This window comes from Terrapene carolina, unplaced genomic scaffold, assembly GCF_002925995.2.
Source record: "Terrapene carolina triunguis isolate 2854851 unplaced genomic scaffold, T_m_triunguis-2.0 Scaffold321, whole genome shotgun sequence".
NCBI classification, from domain to species: domain Eukaryota; kingdom Metazoa; phylum Chordata; order Testudines; family Emydidae; genus Terrapene; species Terrapene triunguis.
Window position 1 is genome coordinate 1 of NW_020664672.1, and position 12056 is coordinate 12056.

General features: G+C 47.3%; 1 pseudogene; it reads left to right on the plus strand.

Annotated features, from left to right (window-relative positions):
• The first annotated feature begins 8578 nt into the window (after nucleotides 1-8578).
• On the plus strand, nucleotides 8579-9546 carry LOC112115136 (annotated as a pseudogene).
• Nucleotides 9547-12056: the final 2510 nt, after the last annotated feature.

The following is a 12056-nucleotide window of genomic DNA, read 5'->3' on the forward strand; positions in this document are numbered from 1 at the left end:
GTTTCAAATTCGATAAAATTTCATTACGCACTCCATTAGAAATTAATTCTATTATCTCATTTTGTGTATTTTTACCCAAATAATGGGTGTGAATCTCTCCATCTTTCACTCTTCGTACATGCTCAGCCATAACATTATCAAATTTTGCCAATAACTCAACCAATTTTAAGAAATTTCCATTGTTATTCTCATATAAAATATCCGAGGATCCACGGAATGTGAGGAACTGTTCGGCTAGGAAATTAATGATTGCCCGTAAATGTTCAAACACCGCTTGCCAACGTAGAATTTCTGAATTTAGTTGACGTTGCTGTACCGCATCGATTGTTGTACCGGTACGTAATCTGTTTGACAGCTCAATCCAATTTGTCAATGAGCATAAATGATTTTTTGATGATTCATGTTCTTTCAAATGCTGATGCAAATTTCGCCAGTCATTAAAACCTGCAGTTGCCCGAAGAACGTCCGAGTTACAGAACAGTTTACAGCAAAAACAAAAAACTACATCTTTGGTCTGTGAATACACTAACCATTATCTATTAATTTGTTCCCCATTTTTCATTTTTTTCTTCATACTGGATGGCACAAATTGACGATTCGACTCATTAAATGGATATTCAAATGTAGGATCTAGTTTTGAAGGACCTTTTTTCACAATAATAATTTGCATTGTATCAGTAATTATTGTTGGCCATGTACTTGGATCCGATCCTGTGTCAGTCTCTCCACCTTCCAATAATTGTTCTTCAGTTTTAGATTTGTATAACAGTTCTTCATTTCTGGACTCTTCAGCTGAAGTAGTAAATCTTTGGATGGATTGTGATTGTTCGTCTTTATCAGTTAGCGAAGATAATCTTTGTCAGATTGTTGCTCATCTTTATCAGTTGATAAAGGTAATCTTTGGTTCGAGCGGTCTTCATCAGTTGATGAATAATCACCTTCAATGCATTGCTTAGAGCTTTCTCCTTGATTGTCGACTTTTTAAAAATACGTTTTTGAAGTACGAGATAGTTTTTCTAATTCTTTTTGCCGTTTCTCTCTTTGTTGCTGGTAAGAAGCACCAGAAAGTCATTTTTGTTTTTGTCCCGGCATTTTAGCCCTATAACCACTGGCATCGATGTGAAATGGAAATTAGTGCGAATGGCGCTGATAGGGCAGCACAGTACACACACGTAATCGTGATTTGAGTGACCATGTCACAACATGACATGATATTTTTCACGTCACACTCCTATTGCACTACTGTACTTGCCGTAGGTAAGGCGCTAGTCATTGGGGCAAGAGAGCTCCCCACGAGCTCGAATACACACTGGACCCAGCCCTGCTGGCATTTTCCCAGCGCTGAGGCTGCCCAGCTGGGAGCCCGAGGGGCATGCAATGGAGAGAGCTCTGGGGCTGGAGGAGCCAAGGAAGAGGTGCTGGGCTTGCTGGACAGATGCTGCCCCTCTCTGCCAGGTCGCTCGCCCCCTGCAGGAGGGGAGGCAGAAGGAGATTCCAGGCACTGGAGTGCTGTGAGGGGCTGGGGAGGGAGGCAGCAGCCTCTGGGGCTCCAGCAGGCAGAAGCTCCCCAGGGGTCCCGGGAACCCTCCCGCCTGGCCCGACTCTTACCTTGCTGCGGATCTGGCCGGAGGTGGATTCATCTCCGGTCACCGCCGCTCCCAGGGCCAGGGGTTGGGGCTGCTGCTGGATCCCAGCCCTGCTCATCCTTGGTCTTTGCCCTGGCCCCGCCACGAGCTGGGCTCAGCCCAGGCTGCCGCTCTGCTCCCCTCTCCCCTCCCCTGGCAGGAGGCGGAGCAGAGGGGAGGAGGAGGAGGAGGCAGAGGCGGGGACAAGCCAAGGAGGAGCGGACCGCCCGGGCGCCATGTTCCCCCGTCCTCTGCAGCCGGGGCAGGGCCGTGCTACCGGCTCCCGCCTGGGGGGGGGGGTGGCCGCAGCCTGTGGGAGAGCGGAGGGAACATGCTCCCCACTTAGCCGGCTCCCTGCCCCGCCCCACCCGGCGGCAGAATAACAGGCTGGTTACCGCCCCCTGGGGCAGTCAGGATCCAGCCCAGGATGCTGCTTGAGGTGGGGCCCCAGCATTTTGCTGCCCCATACATTTTTCCACCCTAGGCACCTGCTTGTTTAGCTGGTGCCTAGAGCCGCCCCTGATGTGAAAACAGAAGGGGAAGAAGGACTCCCTGCCCCAGACTTCGGACATGAGCTACAGACAATCTGAATGTAGGGCTGGGGCAGGGGGTTGGGCTGTGGGAGGGGGTGTAGTGTGCAGGAAGGGGCTCGGGACAAGGGGTTGGGGTGCAGGAGGGGTGCAGGGTGTGGGCTCCAGCCTGGTGCCATTTACCTGGAGCAGCTCTGGGGTGGCAGCGGCTCGCAGGCTTCCTGCCTTCCCGTCCGCCCTGGCCCTGGGAAGCTCCGGGAAGCAGCCAGCACCGTGTCCCTGCGGCCCCTGAGGGAGGGGGGAGCAGAGAGCTTCCTGCGCTGCCCTCCTCCGCGGCTACCTCCCCTGAATCTCCCATTGGCCACAGTTCCCCATTCTCAGCCAATGGGAGCTGCTGGGGGTGGTGTCTGCAGGGACGTCATGTTGGCCGCTTCCCCCTGCTTAGCCCTGCGGCACCATGGGGTGGCAATCCCGCAGGCCAGATCCAAAGCCCTGATGGGCTGGATCTGGCCCGCGGGCCATAGTTTGCCCATCCCTGAGCTAGGCCTATCCACGTGCTTTTGCTCCAGTATTCATTCACTAAAGCCCTAATCCTGCAAACACCTCTTCATGGGAGCCCTCCACAGGCACAACTGTTTAAAGGATCAGTATCTAAAACAGAATAAACTGTATAAAGCAGCTTGTGACACCAATCAAAATAAAATTACAGATCTATTTCTTTAAACCTTGGATTGCTCTACTTTATCCATAAGATCACTCCCAGGTAGCCACATGCCCCCAAATGCCAGCAACTCGACAGAAATCTTGGCACCCCCCCACAAAGCCTAATTCCCCCAGCCACCCCACCCCCAGCAGCCTGCTCTCCCCACCCTGGCTGGGGCTGGGACACTCCAAACCCTCCACCTCCACCTCACCCCACTGACCCCCACATATCTCCTATTTCTACCATCACCTCACCTTCTTCCACCTCCTCTCCAGGGTCCAGGAGGCACCTAATTACTGGAGCCAGCCTATTGGTCTCCATTAATAAGGTGGGGGTCCTTCATTCCCTCGTGTGCAGCAGGCATGTCATACCGGGGCTCCTCCGGGCGGGGGTCGGTCTGGGGCTGGCTCCTCTGGCTGTGGGGTGTCTCCAGGCTCCAGCCACAGGGGGAGGGCACAGGTGGAAGGGGTGGAGCCAGGGGCTAGCCTCCCATTCCTGGGTGATTTTAAAGGGTCCTGGGCCCTGGGGAAATTGCCCCCTTTGCCCCCCACCCCACAGGACTGGGCCTGGGGACCCAAGAGCTCAGGAGGGGTGGAAGGCTGGTTTAAGTGGCCCATGGACTCCCAAAGGGAGGAGCCCAGGGACCCAGTACCCTTACAAGGGAGGGAACTGAAGTCAAGTCCCGGAGGTGGGGAAGGACCGGTGGTTCAGAACTGTTGTGTGATGGGCTGAGACCAGGAGGCCCAGTGGGAGAACCTGGAGAAGACACTGGCTGGGACTGGCCCTTGCGACTGAGACGGGGCCAGCAAAGGGGTGTGAGAGGAGCCGTCCCCTGCCATTCCCCATGTGGGCAGGTGGGGCTGCCCTAGAGATAAGGATGCATGTGTAGAGACAAGTTAGATGGGGTGGGCAAACTTTTTGGCCTGAGGGCCACATCGGGGTTGCACAACTGTATGGAGGGCCGGGTAGGGAAGGCTGTGCCTCCCCAAACAGCCTACCCCCTGCTCCTCCCTCTTCCCACCCCCAGGGCTGCTGAGTGAAAATAATTTTTCGGGCCCAGCAAGGGAGGACTGGCTAAACAGGGCCCCCTTTTCATCAACCTGCATTAACACCACACCCAGCCCCATGTCTGAGGCATCGGTGAACACTATCAAGGGCTTATCAAAGTCTGGATTCACCAGAACTGGGCCACTGACCAGAGACTCCTTCAGTGCACACAGAGCCCTCTGGCACTGCTCGATCCAGACCACCTTGTATGGCTTCTCCTTTTTGCATAGCCCAGTGATAGTGGCAGCTATGGTGCTAAAGTGGGGCATGAACCTTTGATGGTACCTTGCCATCCCAATAAAGGCTTGGACCTGCTTTTTGGTTTAGGGAGCAGGCCAGTCTCTGATCACCTCCACTTTGGCTGGTTCTGGCTTTAGGCAGCCGTTCCCCATCCGATGGCCCAGGTAAGATACTTCAGCCATCCCCACCTTGCACTTTGCAGCTTTTATAGTCAGCCCAGTCTCCTGGAGTCAGTCCAGCACTTGTTTAACCTGGAACACATGGTACTCCCAGGTCTGGCTAAAGACACAGATGTCATCAATGTACACCAAGCAAAACTCTCCATCCCCCTCAGTAGCTGATCCACCAGGGGCTGGAAAGTATCCAGAGTCCCCTTGAGTCCAAAAGTCAGGGTCAAGAACTCATAGAGCCCCAAAGGGGTGATAAAGGCCGATTTCAGCCTGGCATCTGTATACAGTGGCACTTGCCAGTAGCCCTTTGTAAGATCCATGGTGGTAAGGTAGCGACCTCCTCCCAGCTTGTCTAGGATCTCGTCAGGCCTGGGCATGGGGTAGGAGTCAGATACAGTGATGGCATTAAGCTTCTGATAGTCCACACAGAACCGGATGGACTCATCCTTTTTGGGGCCAGCACCACCGGCTAGGCCCAAGGGCTGGAAGATGGCTGGATCACCCCCAAAGCCAGCATGTCACTGATCTCTCTTTCCAGGTCCTGAGCAGTTTTCCCTGTGACTCAGAAGGGGGAGCATCTTATAGGTGGGTGTGATCCTGTCTCCACCCAGTGGACAGTCAGTTTAGTGAGTCCAGGCTGGTTGGAAGCTGTCGGTATATGGCAGGGATCGGCAAACTTTGGCACACGGCTCGCCAGGGTAAGTACCCTGGCGGGCTGGGCTGGTTTGTTTACCTGCCGCGTCCGCAGGTTCAGCCGATCCGGGATCCCACTGGCCGCGGTTCACCGCTTCAGGCCAATGGGGGTAGCGGGAAGCGGCGGCCAGCACATCCCTCGTCCCGTGCTGCTTCTGGCAGCCCCCATTGGCCTGGAGCGGTGAACCGCAGCCACTGGGAGCCGCCATTGGCTGAACCTGTGGACGCAGCAGGTAAACGAACCAGCCCGGCTCGCCAGGGTGCTTACCCTGGCAAGCTGCGTGCCAAAGGTTGCCGATCCCTGGTTTACAGGGAGATGTCAGCAAACCAGTAAAGTGTCTGAACCCACTATTGCTTATTGCTAAAAGCAGCCAAGTTAGCAGGCTGTACAGTGGCCATGCAGCAGCCTCAGCTTGACCAAGGCAGGAGGGGAGGGGGGTTTGGGTGCCACAGAAAGGGCAGCTTGACCCCACGTCCTTCCTGATAAGAATTGTGTTGAAGTTGCTGATACATGCATTTTAGAAGAGCAGGATGTGCCCTCAGCAATGTGTCTGTTAGGGCCTCAAGGCTGCAAACTCTGGGGAAAACCCACACCTGGTTAATCAATAATCAGAAGAAAACCTCTTGCTTGACCATTGAAACTGCTTGCTTAACAAGTTTTCTTTAAGGGACATGCCATTTTGTTACTAATGTATAAAAGTTTGAGGTAGTTGAACTCTTCAGGACTGGACTCTCCCTCTGGATGCATCTTGTGTTCCCCACCGGCAGATGGGCTGCCACTGTGCCACTCGAGTTTCGGTAATTATCGAGGGTTGGGGGTGATTTACTAATCTGTTGCAGATGTGTGTAAGTGTTTGAGACTAAGTAAAGTTTAGCTTTAAGTGAAAGCACTCTTGTGTTATCCTGTTTGTGCCAGCCATCTATCGGTCGGATGGCCGTGTCTCCCCTGATTTATTTCCTGACACCACCTCACACAGAATAAAAGTTACCAAGAGATTTGGGTTGAAAGAACCCCGGGTAACATCGGTACAGATGCAGCACCCCTCTGATCTCAGCTTGCTGGGCAGGGGTTAGCCGATCAGAGAGGGGAATTGTTTCCCGGGAGTAGCCAGCTCCTGTCTCAGAGAATAGATCTATTAATGGGTTATCTCCCTGCTCCTCCCAATGTCCACACATAGCCAACACCACATTACCCCTGTCATAATATGGCTTCATCATACTAACATGGTACACCCAGTGGCAGTGTGCCCGGTTAGACAGCTCCACCACATAATTTATCTAATTTAGTTGCTTGTCAACCTTGAAAGGGCCTTCCCAGGTGACCTGTAGTTTGTTTTTTCTCATGGGGATGAGAACCATCACTTGGTCTCCGGTGGCATAGGTGCGGGCTGCCCCATGTGGTCATACCAGACCTTCTATTTCCTCTGGGCTCTGGACAGATTCTCCTTGGCCAAGCCCATGAGCTCAGAAAGTCTTTCTCCGAGGGTCAAGACATACTCCACCACTGATTGTCTCATCAGGTCCGGGGCCCCCTTATCCTTTTTCCATATAACAGTTCAAAGGTGAAAACCCGGTAGACTCATGGGGCACTTCCTTTTACGCAAACAGCAGGTGAGGTAAGTACTTGTCCCAATCCTGTGGGTGCTGGTTCATAAAGGTTTTCATCACCATCCTTAGAGTTTCATTGAACCTCTCCTTTTACTTAATAAACTTTTTGCTTTTTAAAAATGTATTAGCTTCTCTCTAAAGCCACCTTTATATTTTCCTCTTTTATTTCAATTTTTTTCTATTCTATAACAACCTTTCTTTCAAACTTTTGTCTTTAAAACCCTCTCTCCTTAATAAACCTAACCAAATATATATATATATATATATTCTTTAAAACCAAACTCTCTCCTTATGAAATCTAACCAATCTTTTATTTAAAAAAAACCCACTTCCTTTTCTTTAAGTCCTCTATTTATATTCTTCCAAACATTTTTCTTTAAAACCCTCTCTCCTTAATAAACCAAAACACAAAACTTTCTTTTCTTTAATAATCAACCTCTATTCTTTAAAAAACCTTTCTCCTTACTAAACCTAATCAAAATTAAAAAAAAATATGTTGTTTAAACTTCTCTCTTTCTATTTTTTGAAACTAACCCTTACATTTTTAAAAAACATCAGCCAAATGTGTCAAAACACAAGCACACAACATTCCCCTGTCCAAACATAAATTAATAATATTTTTTCAAAATGGCCGATGGTGCCAAACCTGTGCATGACCGAAAACAGGAATGTAGGGCAGAACATGAACATGAAATGGAGTGTGGAAACCTGTCAAAAAGTAGATGGTGATGAATACTATTGAGGGGTTAACTACTGAAGAGATTTCAGACATTGGCTCTGATACCTTTGCTTTACCTGCAGGGATCTGCTACTTCTCTTTAAACATATCTATAATTTGTTGCTCATAAAATTTGGAAAAATAAACTCTCTCTGTGTGTGTCTCTCTCTCTCTCTCGCTCTTATCTCATTCTGTCTACATAGCTCTTCTATTTTCTCCAGTTTTTCATTTTTCTCCAAGCACATTCTCCCTTCTGGATAAAAATGACTCTTTTGCTTCTCTCTTGATGAATTTTCATTTTTATTTTGTTTACATTTCTTAATATGGGGTTGGATTCCCATCTGAGTTGTAGTGGTATAAATCTGCATGAAGTGGATGCAAGTGACCCTGGCATAACTGAGATCAGGTAACAGCCTGTGGTCTGTGTTTAGGTTTATTTGGTGTCTTTGTCTGTTTCTCAGCTGCATCCATCAAATGGTGCACATTTTTCTTTGACTTTTCTGTGATAGAGGACAGCTGGATAGACCTTCATACAAACCACAGCCCTGAGGTGTTTCAATATGTGTCTTATGGGGTATGTCTATGCTGCATCTGGGCAGTGTGATTCCCTTCTCTGGTAGATCTACACAAACAATCTTTGATTGAGCTATTTTGCAAAAAACAGAAGTGTACCATTGGAAGCACAGACTAGCTGCCCGTGCCCAATCCCAGCTGAGATCCTGTACACAGGTGGCTATCCAAAACCGCTGCCTGTGCTGCCATGTTCTCACTTCCAGTTTTATGCTGCTAGATTGATCAAAGCTAGTGCATGTATGTCTACCCAAGATGGGAATTATATCTCCCAGCTGCAGGGTAAACATACCCGTGGTTGAACTCTAAATATCTTTCATATCCAATCTATTGATTTTTTGTTATGTCTTCTAGATTTGTTGCTATGACACTGATAGGATAAAGATATTTCAAAATCCCAGCCTAAAAGTCTTTCTTTAAAGTTCAAGAGCGATTAAGGGAGGTAGAAGGGACATTTCCATAATTCAATAGGGTTCCATGCTCTTGGTTCATCTATATTGGAAGCTCAATTTCTTAATTATACGAGTCTTCCTCTGTTTATTGACAACTTCATTTTTCCAGTGGAGAGATGGAGTGGTATGTGGTCACAGGTTTCCACCAGTGTAAGTGACAGCACAACCTGACTCCATGTACTCCCTCAATATTTAATGGTTTTCTCTTTCTAGATATATATTATGGAGAAAGTTGCAGGAAGAAATCAAACAGCCATTGTAAAATTCATCCTTTGAGGATTTGGGAATGTCCCTGAACTGCAGCCCCTTCTCTTCCTCGTGTTTCTAGTGATCTATGTTGTGACTGTGGCAGGGAACATCCTCATTGTTGCACTAGTTGTGTCTGATCAGCACCTTCACACCCCCATGTACTTCTTCCTGGGGAACTTGTCCTGCCTGGAGATCTGCTACAGCTCCACCTTCCTACCCAGGCTGCTGGCCAGTCTCCTGACTGGGGACAGAACCATTTCTGTTAAGGGCTGCATTGTGCAAACATATTTCTTTGGTGTCCTGTCAGCTACAGAATCTCTGCTGCTCGCGGCAATGTCTTATGATCGGTATTTAGCGACATGCTGCTCTGATGAATGGAAGGGTTTGTTTCCAGCTAGCAGCAGGGTCATGGATAAGTAACTTTCTGGGCTGCACCATAGTAAATATTTTCTTGTTCCAATTAACTGTCTGTGATTCCAAGGAAGTTGACTATTTCTTTAGTGATTTTTCACCCATGATAGAGCTGTCCTGTGGCGACACCGAGACTCTGCAACTCTTGACATTTCTATGGCTGCCATGGGGGCACTTGTGCCCTTTCTACTGACCCAAACATCCTACATTCGTATCATCATCACCATCCTGGGAATCCCACCACCGGGAGAAAAGAGGCCTTTTCCACCTGCTCCTCTCACCTCATTGTGCTTACAGTTTGCTATGGGACCGTGATAACTATCTATGTGTTTCCTACAGCTAACACTCCCAAGCTCCTACACAAACTATTCTCTCTCTTCTACACAGTCCTGACTCCCATGATCAATCCTGTCATCTACAGCCTGAGAAACAAGGTGGTCAATGAGTCCCTGAGAAAAGCTATTCTTAAACTGATTGCTTTCAGACACAGGCATAGAAGCTTAAAGGATGCTGAAAGAAGCTTAGCTTAAAGAAGCTTAGCTTATAGTAAAATAGAGATGAGCTGATAGAGTTTCTCAGACATGGCCCACTTGAGTCCTTGAGAACAGGTTTACCCCTTATTGACTTTACTTCATTTCTTTCTTTCTTTCTTTCTTTCTTTCTTTCTTTCTTTCTTTCTTTCTTTCTTTCTTTCTTTCTGTTATTCTGCTACTTTTTGAGCATTCATCTTTCATACATTTAATACACATTTCTTTAACAAAATTGATACTGTAAGAGATATTCTTTAGGAAAGTGTTTTTTTTTCCAGACTCATGCTTCAGTAAAGCACTCTGTTTCAGTCATCGTATATGAACACTAGTGCCCAAATTCTGCAAGGATCTTAACAGCTTTTGAGTGGTTCTGGGTCTCTTCTAATCCCTCTGAAGCCAATGACATTCATTCTGCACTGATTAGGATCCTCTGTTGTCAATGACACCTCTGAAAAGTAAGTGAAAACTGTTGCCACCACAGTGAGTGGAGAACTTGGATTGGGCAGTATTCTATGCAGATCTGTAGTTGGGTAAACAAAAAATGAAAGTCTGTGGAGGACTGGGAGTCTCAGTGCCCTGCCATGTGAACTTTCCAAAGTGATTCATGAATTTAACTCAAATTAGCTGGATATTTTCAGCAAAAAGCAATCAAAAATTTTCAGGACTTAGATGCGGGGCAGCAACCCGCCCCCATTATAACATTTAAACTTGTGGTTAGAGCACTCATGTGGGGTGTGTGTGTAAGACCCACATTCAATATCCCCCCTGCCTGATGGGGGGGGGAAGTCTTCAATCTTCCACATTGCAAACAAGTGCACTGCCCTATGGAATACTCTCCGCAGAAGCTTCTCTCTCCTTTTAAAGTGGTTCCATTGGTATAAATAATTAAATAGTCATTGAAACAGGGAGTTGAATTTCACTCTCCTGCAGCCAAAGTGTGCGTCTTAACTACCAGACTACAGAGTTATCCTTGGAGTTGCTTTTTGGCCCAATGACTATTGATTCTCATTGTGAATAACAATGAGTAGTCATTGGGATATGAAGAGTAAGTGAGAATGACTCATAGCCTGGTTGTAAGGCTTTTATTTTCCAGAACTGCCAGAGAAATAAAAAATCAGTAGTTCACTGAGCTCTAATTGTCATCTTCTGCCACAGAACATCTGGCAGGACCGACATACACACTGACTGGGTTATCCATCAAGGGTTGGGTGTCTTTTGGTTAAGACATAGGTCTGAGAATCACGACTCTTCATTTCTTTTCCTAGATCAGCCACCTACTCCCTGTAGGCCAGAAACTTTGTCACAATCTAATTCATCCTTATGCAGAATGTGGGGTATTGAAAACTGTGTTTAAATTACAAGCTGTCACTCTGAGTGTAAGGGGATTTTCTGGTCCCACTTGCAGACTGGGGATCTCTCTATGGAAACATATGTTTTGGTTGCTGTGAGTCATTCTGCAACCAGCCAGGCTAGAGTTAGGCTTCTCTGTTTTAGGGAGCAGCCTGCTTTGTCCCTCAGTTTTTGTGTTCTTGCATCATATGGGTCTGAATTCTAAGAAATAAATGAACATTCACCTATATTTTTCACTCTGCCCCCTTTTCTCTTAATTAACTTTAATATCCTATATCTCCACCATCTTCCTAATCCCTTCCACCACTGGGAGGCAAAAGGCCTTTTCCCCCTGCTCCTCCCACCTCCCACCTGTTCTATGGGACTCTGATTATTGTCTACATGTTACCAAATTCCAAATCACCGAGAGATCTGAACAAAGGGTTCCACCTCTTCTAAACAGTCATGACTCCCCTGGTCAGTCCCCTCTTCTACAGCCTGCAAAATACAAAGGCGAAGGAGGCCCTGAGCAATTCTGTGGGTAAACTTGTGCCGTGCACATGAATTCAGAGAATCCAAGTGAATGTCTTTTTTTTATTTAAAAGAATGGGGGATACGTTCTGCTGGTTTAATGAGTCAGAGGGGTATAGCTTAGTGGCTTCTACCTTCTTTGTTGTTTTCCTCTTGTTTAGTCAGGGTGTGGTGGTAGAAAATGAAGATGATGTGATTGGTTTGCCTCATGAAGATCCTTCAATACATAATAAACTACAGTGTGCACATCTCCATCTCTGGAACTATCAGAGGTAGCTGAGAAAATCAATGTGAACCAATAAAAAGCAGCATCATGAATTCAGGTGGAACATTTTTGAATATGGGTTTCGAAAGTTAATTTCCACAGCCAAATACTAAAGTAGGAACCTAAATATAATGAATCCAGAACTGAAAATCTTTCTAGGAACACTTGACTCTACTGCTTCAGCATACGCGTATTGTCAAGTAAGGCAGGCAAACTCTACATTCACAGATCTCAGTTCTTCTGGGCAAAGCTAGGAGAACAAAGCCAGTCATGAAATGATGTTTTTTATTTAGGATGTTTAGGGTTTTTTTCTGAAGTCCCCCCAGAAAGAAGTGGAGGCCTCTAACCAGCTACAGAGTCACTCTTATATTTGTTGTCTTTCTTG